Genomic DNA, 17,211 nt, shown 5'->3' with positions numbered 1-17,211 from the left:
CCAGCTTCCGCATTGATACAATGGGGGAGCTCTGATTGGCGGAGAAACAGAGTCCTTCCGGTCCTCCTATCTTCTCATTGAGCACAAGGCAGCGGTATTGAGCTCACCCTGCACATGCGCAGATTCCCCTCTCCCTGAGACATGCGCAGATTCCCCTCTCCCTGAGACATGCGCAGATTCCCCTCTCCCTGAGACATGCGCAGTTCTGAGTTGGGCGGAGTGGCTTCTCGCTCGGGTCGAAGCTGTCAGCCGGTTGCCTGGGAACCGTCTTGACGATGTGCTGGGGGAGGGGTAACAAAGGGTGGGGGCGGGGCTCCCGTGTCCTCGCGCCGGACGGGTGCGCTCAAAAGCAGTGACGTCACTGCGGAACGGATTTATTCCTATTGGCTGATTTAGGGGATGAGCTCCTTTGTGATGTCACAATGCGGAGGTTGGACAATGCGTTTTAGACTAAAACTTCCTCCTCTGGGCAACATCTGGGAGCAAATCAATGTCTCCCCCTTTCATAAGGTCATAACATTTTGGAGCAGAATTAGGCCATTTGGCCCATCGAGTCTGCTCTGCCATTCCATCATGGCTGTTCTCATGGAGGCTTTAATTCCATCATACTGCCAGTTCCCCATTACCCTTCAACCCATTAAAAAACTGTCTTCTCTAAATCTGTATTTAGCCCTTTATATAAATTGTGTGACATTCATGGAAGTTTGCCAACTGGGGTGTTATTCTCAGTTAAATTCAGCCCTCAGCTCCGTCGCTGCCTGTCATTGACATGAGCAATAGAATCATTGAATTTACAGTGCAGAAGGAGGCCATTCGGCCCAGCGAGTCTGCACCGGCTCTTGGAAAGAGCACCCTACCCAAAGTCAACACCTCCACTCTATCCCCATAACCCAGTAACCCCACCCAACACCAAGGGCAATTTTGGACACTAAGGGCAATTTATCATGGCCAAACCACCTAACCTGCACATCTTTGGACTGTGGGAGGAAACCGGAGCACCCGGAGGAAACCCACGCACACACGGGGAGGATGTGCAGACTCCGCACAGACAGTGACCCAAGCCGGAATCAAACCTGGGACCCTGGAGCTGTGAAGCAATTGTGCTATCCACAATGCTACCGTGCTGCCCAATAGAGAGACAGAAAGGTGCCAGAGGCTCAAATGGGAAGTCAAACCTTGTGACTCAAAACCAACACCTCAATATTTGTCAGTCAAATCCATGTTATTTATACTGGGGTTTTTATTATTACATTTCGGCACTGGAGGCAAAGGATGGGGGGTTTTAAAGGGTAACTTTCACTTTCTAACTTTGTAATGTCTATAGTGTCAGCCCTGGCTCAGTGGGCAGTTCTCTTGAGTCAGAAGGTTGTCGGTTCAAGTTCCAGTCCAGGGACTGGAGGACAAAAATTACATCCAACATTCCTCCTCGCAGCACTGAGGGAGTGCTGCACTGTCAGAACAGCCTTCTTTCAAAGAAGATGTTAAACTGAGGCCCTGTCTGTCCCTATCAGGTGGATGTTAGAGATCCCACAGCCACTATTTTGAAGAAGAGCAGGGGAGTTACCCCAGTGTCCTGGTCAATATTTATCCCTCAATCAACATCACTAAAAACAGATCATCTGCTCATTATCACATTGCTGTGTGTGGGATCTTGCTGTGTGTAAATTGATTGCTGTGTTTCCTACATTAAAAAAGTGATGACACTTCAAAAGTACTTAATTGGCTGTGAAGCACTTTGGGACGCCCTATTGTTGTGAAAGGTGCTATAGAAATGCAAGGTTCTTAATTGAAGATACTGATCTTGTTATCTAGAATGTAATTGATTTCAGCTACCCCTAACTTACCATTTAACAAATTCACTTTAGTTTGGACAGCCCTTGAATCAATTAAGACAAAGGCAGAATTCTCTGGATAGTAAATTCAAAAATAGGTTTCTGAAAAGAAAAAGGTTTACTGAACTTTAAGACATTGACTTTTACAACTTCATGTGGGTGATCAGTCTGTAGAAGCGTAACCCTCTCTGGATTCTATTTTGACAGTAATTTGTGTGGAATAAGCCTCGGGAGTGTGGCTCCTTCTTTGACAGTAATTTCCTTAGAACTCGGCCTCAGGAGTCTTCAGTACTTGGCCAGCAATGAAGACGGTCGGAACCTCTACTTTTATCCCCAAAGTGACCATTATCTCATAACATGACAATTGGTCAATTTGGTCACTAGATTAATTGAATTGGATCCCCAATTACTGACACTTAGGCAGGAATACAATAGAACTATTTCATACTATCCTTTTATCTGCTGCTATAGAATCCCTTATTTTACAACTTCAAATGATGAGGTTAATCTGACATTGAAGGTCTCTCTTGTCAGTACATTTATCTTCATTACACATTCCTTTTTTAAAAATTTATAAATTTAGACTACCCAACTATTTTTCTCCAATTAAGGGGCAATTTTTCATGGCCAATCCACCTATCCTGCACAATCTTTTTGGATTGTGGGGGTGTGTCCCACACAGACACGGGAAGAATGTGTAAATTCCACACGGACAGTGACCCTGGGCCGGGATCTAACTCGGGTTCTCTGTGCTGTGAGGCAGCAGTGGTAACCACTGCACCACCGTGCTGCCCAAAACATTGTTTACATATACAGCAATTAAGCTTTTTAAGAAATTTAGAGTACGCAATTATTTTTTTCCAATTAAGGGACAATTTAGCATGGCCAATCCACCTACCCTGCACATCTTTGGGTTGTGGGGGCGAAACCCACGCAAACACGGGGAGAATATGCAAACACCACACGGACAGTGACCCAGAACTGGGATTGAACCTGGGACCTCGGCACAATGAGGCAGCAGGGGCTGTTTAGCACAGGGCTAAATCGCTGACTTTGAAAGCAGACCAATGCAGGGCAGCAGCACGGTTCAATTCCTGTAACAGCCTCCCCGAACAGGCGCCGGAATGTGGCGACTAGGGGCTTTTCACAGTAACTTCATTGAAGCCTACTTGTGACAATAAACGATTTTCATTTCAGTGCTAACCACTGCGCCACTCTGCTGCCCTGCTTTTACATTTTTACAGCAAATAAAAATCAGTCTTTTACGAGAACTACGGATTCATTATTGATTCATTCATTGTAACTGAATTAAGGATCAATCATCTGTTACTGATTGGTGACTAAGTAAAACAGTAATCTTTAATTAATATATTTGGTTCCTCCAAGGTACACTGGTTCAAAAAGATAGTTTGTGCAAGACAATAGCTTTATTTCTTACTCATCTTGTTTGGATTGAACAATCAGCCTTGTGGTTGAGCCAGACCTTGACACAATTTAATGTTCTCTTTCTTGTCAAAATTCTTGAAGAATTTCTTTGTTTCAACAATTAATGCTCACGCAGCAGTGTTGAAGATTCACGTTTATACGGTATTAATTTCTGAAATAAAGATCGAGTCACGTGTTAGAGTTTAACATGGCTTCTTTGACCTTCTTACTTCCAACAGTGAAGATCGACAAGTGATTGATTTTAAAAACTAAATCTTATGACAGAAGCACATCCAGAGTTTCTCACATTACAACAGTGACTACATTTCAAAAGTACTTCACTGAATGTAAAATGCTTCAGGAGATCCTGTGGTCATGAAAGGTGCTACAGAAATGTAATTTATTTTTAGAAAAGTCCCCAAAGGAGTAGGCCATCTGGCCCCTCGAGCCTGCTCCACCATTCAATGAGATCATGGCTGATCTTTTGTGGACTCAGCTCCACTTTCCGACCCGAACACCATAATCCTTAATCCCTTTATTCTTCAAAAAACTATCTATCTTTATCTTAAAAACATTTAAAGAAGGAGCCTCAACTGCTTCACTGGGCAAGGAATTCCAGAGTCACAACCCTTTGGATGAAGAAGTTCCTCCTAAACTCACTGCTAAATCTACTTCCCCTTATTTTGAGGCTATGCCCCCTAGTTCTGCTTTCACCCGCCAGTGGAAACAACCTGCCTGCATCTATCCTATCTATTCCCTTCATAATTTTATATGTTTCTATAAGATCCCCCATATGCTGATGAATATCAGGAATAAAGACGGTGCCTTTGTGATTTTGTGTAACAACAATGTGTTTCATTCCATTTCCAAGTCCCCTGTGAAAATCCAAACACAGTATATCGAGAAATTATGCATTTCAAAATGAGCTGTTGTGATTTATAGAAACATAGGAAGTAGAAGCAGGTGTAGGCCATTCGGCCCTTCAAGCCTGCTCTGTGAACATGGCTGATCATCCAACCCAATAGCTTCATCCCACCACTTGCTGGATGAAGAAATTTCTCTTCATCTTAGTTTAGTCCTGAAAGGTTTACCCCGTATCCTTAGACTATGACCCTGGGTGTGGTCACTCTCACCATCGGGGATATCCTTCCTGCATCTACCCTGTCTAGTCCTGTTAGAATTCTATAGATATCTATGAGATCCCCCTCATTCTTCTGAACTGCAGCAAATACAATTGTAACCGACACAACTCTTATACATCAGTCCCGCCATCTCAGGAATTAGGTGGTTCACCTTCTCTGCATTTACTCTATAGCAAGAACATTCGTCCTCAGATAAAGAGATCAAAACTGCACACAATATTCCAGATTTATCCTCACCAAGGCCCTGTACAATTGCAGCAAGACAAAACTGCTTCTGTACTCGAATCTTCTCTCCAATTGCCTTCTTTACCGCCTGCTGCACCTGCATGCTTACCTTCAGTGACTGGTGTATGAGGACACAGGTCCCGCTCCACATTCCGTCTCTCAATTTATAACCATTCATTTAATCATCTTCCTGCCCAGGGCAGCACGGTGGCACAATGGTTAGCACTGCTGTCTCATGGCGCTGAGGTCCCAGATTCGATCCCGGCTCTGGGTCACTGTCCATGTGGAGTTTGCACATTCTCCCCGTGTTTGCGTGGGTTTCCCCCCCACAACCCAAAGATGTGCAGCATAGGTGAATTTGCCACGGTAAATTGCCCCTTAATTGGAAAATTAAAAAATGAATTGGGTACTCTCAATTTTTCAATAAATAAATAAATAATCTTCCTTCCTATTTTTGCTATCAAAGCGGATAACATAACATTTATCCAAATTATACTGTATCTGCCATGCATTTTCCCACTCACTCAGCTTGTCCAAATCACACATGAAGCATCTCTGTAACCTCCTCACAGCTCACCCTCCCACCTAGCATTGTGTCATCTGCAAATTTAGAGCTGTTGAATTTAGTTTCCTCATCTAAATGTTTAATATACATTGTAAATAGATGGGGGTCTGTAGAAGCCAGGTATTTCGAATACAACTAGTATAGGTAAAAGATAGCTGTTTAAGCATAAATATTAAGCCCCAGTTTTAAATACTCATTTAAAAATGAGAATTTTAGCACACATAAATTCAGGTCTTCAATAGATACATGAAACAGCATAAAATTCCATCATAGATTATAACAGCACAGTTGCAAGACAATTTGACACTGCTTGTGCTAATTGTCAAGGACAAGGACTGAGTTCCATGGCAACGAGGTGGCAGGAGTCCAATGCAGTTTGTAAGAGCATTGAATCATATATATATTTTACTCAATCTTTGTCAATATGACGTCTCCATTGTTACATTAGCCAAGCTAGCTTAAAACCAGTCTATTGCTGGTAAAGATTAGCAGAATATCACATTCCATAACATGTAGACATGAAACAATTAAAAGCTGATGTTGCACATTGAAGATTGATGGCTTGCCATCAAATCAAATGTGTTTGAGTCTAACCCAAACCAATTAGGATTATATTGGGGTGTGATTAGATGACTTAAAACAGATATGAAAGTGTATAACTGAAAAGTTTCCGCCCGCCATTTTAGTGTTGTCTGTCCTTAATTGCTGTCTTTAATTCTCTTAGTCTTTCTGTAGTGTCTTTGTGTTGTGTTCTGTTAGTGTTGTGTTGTCTTTCTGTTAGTTTAGTCAGTTTTGTCCTTAATAGTCTTTCTGTTTGTTAATTAGAGATATCTTTTCCGGGGTGTTAGTCTGTGTCAGTCTGTTAGTCTGTTTTGTACTTTGAGTTTGAGTTTAGCTGAAGATTAGCTCTCTCTCTCTTCATGTTTCATTGCCAGACTTTGACCTTTTAAAAGTTACTTTCGAGCTGTCTGCCTCAGCAAAGAAAGATGATGTCTGTAATTCTCTGAAAGCTTCGAATTGTCTACGAATTGCCTTTTAAATTACTTTCAAATTGTAATCAAGCAACTACAAATAAAACAATTCTTTTTGGCACCTGAGAAGTTTTAACTGAAGTTTCTGCTGAGTCCCAGTATTCGCAAAGTGCGACTGGTAACCGAATAGCAGAAATAATATAAATTCCTTCAACTTTACACAGTCGAATAATACTAGGAATCCAACAACTTGGCATAGTCCAGAAATATTACAAATCTTACAACTTGTCGTATTGCGCCAGGACTTTGATTCATCAACTAAGCTTCCCCCAACTTGGCGTAGTTCGGCAAGTTAAGATCCCTTCAAATTACAGATTCCAACAGGGTCCCAGCAGCAATCCCTGCAGTACCCCATTAGTCACTGCCCACAGTTCAGAAAAAGACCCGTTAATTCCTACTCTCTGTTTCCTGTCTGCCAATCAGTTTTCTATCCATCTCAGTAACTACCCCTTATCCCATTCACTTTAATATTACACATTACTATTATTATATTGTTATTATTAATCTCTTAAGTGACACTTTTTCAAAATCCTTCTGAAAGTCCAAATAAACCACATCCACTGGCTTCCCCTCTTTAACTCTACTAGTTACATCCTTGAAGAATTCCAGTCGATTTGTCAAGCATGATTTCCTTTTCATAAATCCATGCTGACTCTGTCCGATTCTACCACTGTTTTCCAAGTGCTATAATATTGGGATTATAGAATTCCGACAGTGCAGAAGGAAGCCATTCAGCCCATTGAGTCTGCACCGACCCTTTGAAAGAGCACCCTGCCTAGTTCCACTCACCCGTCCACCTTGCTCTGTCTCCGTAACTCCATAACCTAACCTACACATCCCTGGACACTAAGTGGCAATTTATCATGGCCAATCCGCCGAACCGCACAGCTTTGGACTGTGGGAGGAAACCAGAGCACCCGGAGGAAACCCATGCAGACACAGAGAGAACGCACAAACTGCACACAGACAGTGACCCAAGGCCGGAATTGAACTGGGATCCCTGGCTTTGTGAGGTAGCAGAGCTAACCACTGTGCCACCTTGCTGCCCCTCGACTCATCCCAGCAGCTTGAAAATGGTGCAGGATTCAAATTAAACTATACTGTCAAAAGTGACATGGACAGATTCTGAAAAAGAATATAAATTTGAAGAGTGATGAATTGTTCGTTCCAAGAGCCAGCATGGGGACGATGGGTGAAATGGCCTCCTTCTGTGCTCTCTGAGTTTCGTTTACCTTTAAAGCAAGTGGGAAATAGCTGGAACCCCCTTCCTACAAGGGGACTAAAAGCAGAGATGATGGGATGTCTCCCAAAGGAAATTGGATGGGCACTTGAGGGAAATAAACTGACAGAGATACGGGAATGGAACTGGGCAATGGTTTAGCGGCAATGGTCTCAATGGGCCAAATGGCCCCATTCCTGACCCTAATTCCTGTCTGACCCAAAGAGAGAAATTTCAGCTGCTCCAGTCTCTCTGAATAAGTGAAGTTCCTCATCCCTGGTGCCATTCTCGTAAATCTCCTCTGTACCGTCTCTGAGAACTTCACATCTTTCCTAAAGTGTGGGGCCCACATATAGGGCTCCATTCTAGAGGGACAGAATTGAAAAGCAGGGAGGTTATGTTCAACTTATTTAGAGCCAGGGTTAGACTACACTGGGAGTCTCTGTCAACATTTGCATTCTCCATTTAGAAAAAGGAAACAGAGGCACTGGAGAAGGTGCAACAAAGATTCACAAGAATAATACCAGAACTGAGAGCATTTAACCCTCAAGAAAGGCTGGGGCTGCTTTTCACTAGAAAAGAGAAGACTGAAGGGTGACCGGATGGAAGTCTTCAAAATTATGAAGAGGTTCAATAATCCAATAGGGATTTGATGAGAAACCTCTTTACCCAGCGAGAGTGAGAATGTGGAACTCACTACCACAGCGAGTGGTTGAGGTGAACAGCATGAATACATTGAAGGGGAAGCTAGATACATACATGGGGAGAAAGGAATAGAAGGAGATGCTGATGGGGTAGATGAAGAGGGCTGGGTGGAGGCTCATGTGGAGCATAAATACTGACAGAGACCAATTGAGCCGACTGGCCTGGCCCTGTGCTGTAGACTCAATGGATCAGAGACTAAAATGTATTTATTTTAGATCTATCTGTCGTGGGGAAAAAACACTATTTACTGTCCAGGTTAAATAAATGCCCTTCATCGGCTGATATTCGATGCTGACCATTCTGGATTGTTCCTTTCCCTGTGGGACTGTGTTTTGCTTACAGTTTTGTTTTGAACAGAAGCTGGAGGCTCTGAAATGTCTCTCATCTGGCGGATTCTTTGTGAAGTTCTGGAGTAAAGCCTTTTCTCTCTGCACAGCCAGTTTGAGCTGCAAAGAAAATCCAGTCCAGCACCAGCTGCAGGGAGTTGAAATCTCGTGTGGGAAACTCTGTACTTACCTCAGAAAGGCTGTTAGACATTCTGGTGGAGTTGGACACAAATAGCAGCTACACAGGCCTGAGGTTGTTCTTTTGGAGTGTAGGCCCAGGTTAAAACATTAAAGTGACTCCCTGGAGGGAATCCTACAGCCTGGGAGTTCTGACTGAATGTGCCAGAAGATCCTCATTAGAAATCCAACAGCTGTTTTCAATCACCCCATGACCTGGAAGGACAGTCAACTGCTGCAACAACTTCAGCATCTGGAACAAGGGTACTCATTCCATTTTTTCCATTTTACCCCTTTCCCTTTTTCTGTGTGCGCCTGTCTTGTGTGTGTTCTCAAAGAACAAAAAAAAGTACAGCACAGGAACAGGCCATTCAGACCTCCAAGCCTGTGCCCATCATGATGCCCAAACTAAAAAACAAACCTTCTTCCCTTACTCGGTCCGTATTCCTCTATTTCCTGTCTATTCATGTATACTCGCTCTGCTGTATCGAATATTCACCCCCGCAAATTCTCCTGAAGGTGCTGATTCAGGCTGATTGACAGATCCATGCTCACTGCTTCCTGTCCCTGGACACAGGGACCATAACAAATAGGATCTGCCATCAGCCATTCGGCCATCAAGCCTGCTCAACCATTCAATTAGATAATTGGCCAATCTACCTCAGCACCATTTTCCCACAATGCCCCCTCATCCCTTGATATCTTCAATATTGAGGAACCTATCAATCTCTGTCTTGAAAATACTTGATGACTGAGGATCCACTCTGGGGTAGAGAATTCCAAAGCTTCACCACGAAGAAATCCCCCTCATCTCAGCTTTCTCTCCATTTTCCTGCTGGATCCCCATAACCCTCGACTCCCTGGTCAATCAGAAATCTGTCCAACTCAGCGGTGAATATATTCAGTGACTCCCAGACTCCACTGGTCCCTGTGGAAGAGAAATCCAGAGACTAACAACCCTCTGAGGGAAGAGATGACTGGAAATATATAACATACAAAATTACACAACTGGAAATAATAACAAATACTTTAGGCTTCGACAGACCCCACTACTAACCACCAAAATGCTGCTCATAGGAAGACTGGAATCTTTTAGTGCAGGTGCAGGCAATTGGACAACGTGTGGAACGCATGAACTATATTTTTCCGAACAAATGTGATTACTGCCGATGAAAGACGGCTTGCGGAGGGCCCACATACAGTGTGATAAAGAACCTGACTCACCCAGACGCCCCAGACTCCTGGTTGTTCGCCGCCCTGTTGGGGGAGTATTGAAACCCAAAACCAGCGCTCAACATCCGCCGTTTCCGGTTCCACACGGCTGCTCAGGTTCAAACCGAGTCAGTGAGCGACCTCCTGGCCCGCCCCTGGAAACTGGCTGAGATTTGTGAATTCAGAGTGACATTGAATGGGATGCTCAGGGACCATTTGGTTTGTGGACCAGCTGAGGCCCACCTGGACCTGCAATCCGCAGTGGAGATAGCTATCGCCAGAGAAAGCGCCAACAAGGAGTCCAGGAGCTCCAGGAACTGGCACTGCTCATTTGGAGAGGCCAAAATAAGCACCAATCACACTCGGCTAGAATTGAGGAGGCCGGCCCCGACAATGGGACAGCTACTGGAGGAATATGGATTGCCGTGTTAGAGGCCAAGAACGCCGCGGATGTTCTCTCCCGACCAGGAGGAACCGGAATACCACCACCAGCCAGCGGGGGCCACAACAGGCCGCAGAAACCAGGGAAACAGAAGGCCTCGCACGGATCCACATGCCCGCCAACCCACATGGCAGGACCGCTCCCGATGTGGCAGGGCTTACTGTGTGGAAGACGACGACAGCACTTGTGCCAAGAGTGGTGCCCATCCGAATCTCCCTGAAAATCCATGGACACCCAATCTGCATGGAACTCGACACTGGGGCAGCAGTGTCAGTAATCAGTCACCGTACGTTCGGCCACATCCGATCTGGCGTCCTATCGTGACCGTATTGGACACCAATGCGAGGCTGGCCACTTATACAGGGGAACCACTGGCAATAGTGGGCACTTCAATGGCTCCGGTTGAGTATGGTCAACAATCTGCAAAACTTCCTCTGGTGGTGGTCTACGGGAGCGTCCCAGCTTGTTGGGGTGTGGCTGGTTACGCTTGTTGCGGTTAGATTGGCAACGAGTGTGCCGAATGTACCCCTGTGCCCCTGAAGGAGTTCTGACAAGGTTCCCACCGGTGTTCCAGGATGGATTGGGCACCATAAAGGGGCCCTGGCCCGAACCGTGCCTGACCTGTCCCATACACCTGACAACCTAAGGTGAACGCTGAGTTGGGCCAGATGGAGAATTTATCCACATATGCCCGGTACAGTTCTCTGACTGGGCAGCGGCAATCATCCCGGTCATAAAACCTGATGGATCAGTATGCTTGTGTGGCGAGTATAAAATGACGGTCAACCGCGTGTCTCGACTGGACCATTATCCGGTTCCTAGGATCGAGGATCTTTACGTGAATCTCAGTGGAGGGAGCATGTTTACAACATGTTTACAACCATGCTTACCTCCTGGCTCCCGAGTCCAGATGCTTTGTAAAAGTGAACACACACAGGGGGCTATATGAATACACCCGCCTGCCCTTTGGAGTTCCCTCGTGTGTGCAATATTCCAGGTGGTAATGGAGAATATCCTGCGAGGCTTACCTCGCGTGGCAGTCTAACTCAATGACGTTCTGATCACGGGCTCATCTGTCCAGGAGCACTTACAAAACCTGGCCTAAGTGCCGAGGCGTATTGAGGAAGCCGGCATCCGCCCCCGGTGGGCCAAATGTGTATTCAATGCCTCGCCGACCACATAGACCACCATGGCTTGCATCCTGTGGAAGTGAAGGTGCAAACAATTTGGCAGGATCCTGTACCAGCTTGTCCAATGGAACTCCATTCATTCGTTGGCTTGGTAATCTACCATGGTAAGTTCCTCCCAAACCTGGCCACCACTTTAGCCCCCCTCCACAGTCTGTTAAAGAAGGGGCAGTATTGGGCTCAGGAACAGCAGCCAACTTTCGCCAAGGTGAAGCAACAGCTCTCCTCATCAAGACTACTGACCCACTTTGCTCCATCTGACCACTACTATTGACCTGCGATGCTGCTCCTTCCGGCGTCGGGCCGTTCTGGCCCACACCATGGATGACGGATCTGAACAACCATCGCCTTTGCCTCAAGAACATCGGTCGACGTAGAGATGTGATATGCCCACATCGAGAAGGAAGTTTGGCTGTCATATTCAGGGTCAATCAATTCCATCAATATGTCTACAGGCATCGCTTCACTGTTCTCACAGATCACAAGCCCCTCCTAGGGCTCTTCAAGGAAGATCGAGCGATTGCCCTCCATTGCTTCCGCCCACATCCAGCAATAGGCACTGCTGCTTGCAGCATTTGACTATGTTTTGAACACCGCTGTGGGACCAAGATTCCCCATGCCGATGCGTTAAGCCGTCTGCCCCTGCCGACCAGGCCACCTACACCAGCGGTGGCCGGAGAGGTCATTGTCACCCTCCATTTTGTGGACTCACTGCTGGTCACACGTTCCGTATCCATGGGTGGGCCCAGACTGACCCTCAGCTATCCTGCGTTCGCCACATGATGCAGTATGGAGCTCTGCACAGGGCTTTATCGCAGGACCTGAAGGCCAACACCACAAAGATGCAGGAGCTCAGCATAAAGGATAGCGAGCTCCTTTGGGGGACCCGTATGGTGGTCCCCAAACGTGGACGCAGCCCGCTCCAGAAGGATCTCCACAATGAACATCCAGGTGTGTCTAAAATTAAAATGTCAGCTCAAAACTACATTTGGTGGCCTGGCATCGTGCAGACATCAAGTGGGTGGTCCAGGGCTGTGTCCAGTGTCAGGCCCTCCAGACGTTGCCTCTTCCAGCCTTGATCCACCTGTGGGAATGCCCCGGTCGTCCATGGTCTCGCCTCCATATAGACTTTGCAAACCCCTTTCAGGAGACAATGTTTCTCATTATCGTTGATGCCCACTCCAAGTGGACGAAGGTCCTCAAGATACAGGTGGCGACAGCCCAGGCCACCATAGAGAAACTTGGGCACATTTTCAGCATGCAGGGCGTACCTGAGGTGCTGGTATCAGACAGTGTTTACAAGTGCGGAACTTGCGGCATTCATGTCCGCCCAACGGGATCCGTCATGTGAGGACCGTCCCATATCGAATGGATTGGCCGAATGAGCAGTACAAACGTTTCAGCTTGGAATTAAAAAAAACATTGAGATCTTGGGAGACCTGCTTGGCAAGGTTCTTATTCTGCCACGGACAAGACCACATGTCACGACGGGCACCGTGCCATCCGAGATGTTGACGAGTCGCGCGCGCCACATCCGTTTACGTCTGGTCTTTCCGGATATTGGCAGGAAAATCTGCGTTCAGGACTAAACCGAGGTGGACACAGGCCACCGCAGATCACTGTGCGGGTTTGCACCGGGGGACACGATACAGGTCCCGAACTTCAGCAGCGAGACCGCTTGGATCCCAGGCATCATGTTGGCGAAAACAGGTCCGGTGTCTGACCAAGTAGGGACACAGAGCTGCGAGTCTAATCTCCGAAGCCACTTGCCGGATACGCCAGCCAGCCATTGATTTGGATGTCCTGGCTCTGCTGTCTTCACAGCGGGCCTGTTACCCCTGCCACTCCTGTTACCGCTGCCACCCCTGGCTCCCCCAGTTGTTGAGGATCGAGAGGCTATTTTTAAGGACACCGAAATGCCAGATGAAGAACCACCTAACCCTGATTCAGAAACCGAGATGGACAATCTGCCACCATCAGAGGTGCCCGAGCCAGCTCTCGTGACTGCACCAGCAATGCCACCACTCCCCAGACACTCGTTACATAAGCACCACTCCCTGGTTCGATATAAACCTCCTGACGCTGCAAGGTCTGTGCCTGAACGCTGTCCACAGGCAAAACAGTCAAAAGCCCAGCACACATGCATGTGGACGTTGCTCCAGACTTGGGTGGAGAGGAGTGGGCAACACAGTCGCACAAGTGATTAGCATTGTGGCTTCACAGTGCCAGGGTGCCAGGTTCGATTCCCTGCTGGGTCACTGTCTGTGCGGAGTTTGCACGTTCTCCCTGTGTCTGCGTGGGTTTCCTCCGGGTGCTCCGGTTTCCTCCCACAGTCCAAAGACGTGCAGGTTCTGTGGATTGGCCATTATAAATTGCCCTTAGTGACCAAAAAAAGGTTAGGAGGGGTAATTGGGTTACGGGGATAGGGTGGAAGTGAGTGCTTAAGTGGGTCGGTGCACACTCGCTGGGCCAAATAGCCACCTTCTACACTGTATGTTCTATGAGTGTTGTAACGCCAATTGAGGTCCCGGGATCAGCACAATATGATCTCCCATGACCTCCCCGGAATATGAACTTCCTCTTTAAGGGAGGCAGGCTTCCCTTCCACAAGGAAAGCCCCAGCTGTTCACAACGCCGGCCTAGGTGCAAGTCAGGGAAGGAGACCCTTAGAGGACTGGAGGAGTATTGTAATTGTATTGGAATAAACCTCATTCTTTAATTTCTACCATCATCTATGCATTCTGCTCATCGTGGATTCAACACCTTCTGTTTCTGCAAGTCAACAATGAAGGCCAGAACGAGAAAAGAAATGGAAAGGGGAAGAAAAGAAAGTGAAAAGCCAAGCATCGTGCCTTAATGACTATCGTCCAGTGGCTCTGACATCCATCATCATGAAGTGCTTCGAAAGGTTAGTCACGGCACAAATCAACTCCAGCCTCCCGGATTGCCTTGATCCACTACAGTTCGCCTACCACTGCAACAGGTCCACAGCAGACACCATCTCCATGGCCCTGCACTCTACCCTGTAACACCTAGATAACATTGCACCTATGTATCGACTACAGCTCAGCCTTCAACACTGTTATTCCTACGAAAACCATCTCCAAACTCCGTGGCATTGGCCTCGGCTCCTCCCTCTGCGACTGGATCCTGAACTTTCTAACCCACAGGCCACAATCAGTAAGGATAGACAACAGCACCTCCTCCATGATCATCCTCAACACCGGTGCCCCACAAGGCTGTGTCCTCAGCCCCCTACTATACTCCTTATTCACCTATGACTGGGTGTCCAAATCCGCTACAACTCGATTTTCAAATTTGCTGATGACACCACAGTAGTGGGTCAGTTTTCAAACAATGACGAGATAGAATACAGGAATGAGATAGAGAATCTGGTGAACTGGTGCGACAACAATAATCTCTCCCTCAATGTCAACAAAATTAAGGAGATTGTCATCGACTTCAGGAAGCATAGTGGAGAACATGCCCCTGTCTACATCAATGGGAACGAAATAGAAAGGGTCGAGAGCTTCAAGTTTTTAGGTGTCCAGATCACCAACAACCTGTCCTGGTCCCCCCCATGCTGACACTACAGTTAAGAAAGCCCACCGTCTCTACTTTCTCAGAAGATTAAGGAAATGTGGCATGTCACCTACGACTCTCACCAACTTCTACAGATGTACCATAGAACGCATTCTTTCTGGTTGTATCACAGCTTGGTATGGATCCTGCTCTGCCCAAGACCGCAGGAAACTACAAAAGGTCATGAATGCAGCCCAATCCGTCACGCAAACCAGCCTCCCATCCATTGACTCTGTCTACAATTCCCGCTACCTCGGAAAGGCAGCCAACATAATTAATGACCCCAAGCACCCCGGACATTCTCTCTTCCACCTTCTTCCGTCAGGAAAAAGATACCAAAGTTTGAGGTCACGTACCAACCGACTCAAGAACAGCTTCTTGCCGACTGCCATCAGACTTTTGAATGGACCCTGCCTTGTATTAAGTTGATCTTTTCTCTACATCTTGCTATAACTGTAACATTATATTCTGCAGTCTCTCCTTCCTTCCCTATGTAGGGTATGCATTGTTTGTACAGCATGCAAGAAACAATACTTTTTACTGTATACTAATACATGTGACAATAATAAATCAAATCAAATTAGATGTTGGAGACAGGAGAACGTTCCAGTCTGTGTAAAACTCAATCTTCATTCACACAAACCTCGCGCTCTAATTGGCTGAAGGAGCAGAGTCCTTCCGGTCGTCCAACTCTTCCCATTGGTCAACACGTCAGCAGGCGGTGTTGGAGATGGGCGGCACCTCTGCACATGCTCTGCTCCCCCCTCCCCTTGGACATGCGCAGTCCCGGTCCAGAGAAGAAGGGAAGGTCACCTAGCGGCTTCTCGTTCTCGCCAGAGCAGTCAGCCGGTTGCCCGGAAACCTTGTGTCGAGGATGTGTAGGGGGAGGGGAACAATGGGTGGGGCGGGGCACTCGTGTCCGGGCGTCAGCTCTGTACACTGGATTCCGGTGACGTCACCGCAGAGCAGAGTGGTATTAGTTAATTCAGACAAGGCTCCGTTATGACGTCACAATGACTCAGACTGACGTTTCCAGCACACAGTCTCCCATTGGGGCAATACCCCTGGTCACAGAAACAAAACACTTCGGATTGGACAACAGCTCAGAGTCGGAAGGTCAAATCCCCGCCGACCCTTACGTAGACGGAAGTCCGCCCCCTCATTGTCTCCATGAGGGAGGTTGACCAATGGGAACGCGCGGAGGACCGGAAGGGAGCTTGTCCTCCAGCAATCCGAGTCTGGCCTTTGAGGCCCTGGTTGCAAAGAGCTTGGTCCTGCCCGGCAAAGCTTCACACAGACTGAAACATCCTGCTGTCGCCAACACTTGTGAGTAAAACACTCTTTTTCCTCCTCTTCCCATTTCTTTTCTCATTCTGGGCTGCAATTTTTGATTTGTTTAAATCCCCATGCCCAGATGAGATGTATCCCAGGCTGCAGTGGGAGGCAAGGGAGGAGATTTGGAGTACCCAATTATTTTTTTCTAATTAAGGGGCAATTTAGCTTGGCCAATCTACCTACCATGCACATCTTTAGTTTCTGAGGGAGAAACGTAAGCAGACACGGGGAGATTATGCAACCTCCACACGAACAGTGACCTGGGACCGGGATCGAACCCGGGTACTCGGTGCCGTGAGGCAGCAATGCTAACCACTGCGCCACCATGCCACCCAAGCCAGTGAGTCTAACCTCAGTAGTATGGAAACTATTTGGAAATTAATCCATTTGGGGAGGCAAGGATTAATAAAGGATAGTCAGCATAGCTTTGTCAAGGGGACGAAAGAGAAAGTGCTGGAAAATCATAGCAGGTCTGGCAGCATCTGCAGGGAGAGAAAAGAGCTAACGTTTCGAGTCCAATGACTCTTTGTCAAAGCTGGCATTCCTGGGTAGCGAGGTAACAGTGAGTTAAACACTGGATATAAACAAATTACTGCGGATGCTGGAATCTGAAACGAAAGAGAACATGCTGGAAAATCTCAGCAAGTCTGGCAGCATCTGTAGGGAGAGAAAAGAGCTAACGTTTTGAGTCCGATGACTCTTTGTGAAACTCAAAACGTTAGCTCTTTTCTCTCTCTACAGATGCTGCCAGACCTGCTGAGATTTTCCAGCATTTTCTCTTTCGTTTCAGATTCCAGCATCTGCAG

The 17,211-nt window shown here is 46.9% G+C and overlaps 1 protein-coding gene across 1 annotated transcript in view; it reads left to right on the top strand.

Annotated features, from left to right (window-relative positions):
* Positions 1-17,211, top strand: part of LOC140420247 (uncharacterized) — an 81,323-nt gene that overhangs the window by 33,787 nt on the left and 30,325 nt on the right. The window lies entirely within an intron of this gene.

The sequence above is a fragment of the Scyliorhinus torazame genome, chromosome 5, assembly GCF_047496885.1.
Source record: "Scyliorhinus torazame isolate Kashiwa2021f chromosome 5, sScyTor2.1, whole genome shotgun sequence".
Classification (NCBI taxonomy): domain Eukaryota; kingdom Metazoa; phylum Chordata; class Chondrichthyes; order Carcharhiniformes; family Scyliorhinidae; genus Scyliorhinus; species Scyliorhinus torazame.
The sequence above is the reverse complement of the archived record's forward strand: the minus strand, read 5'-3'. Positions and strand labels throughout refer to the sequence as shown.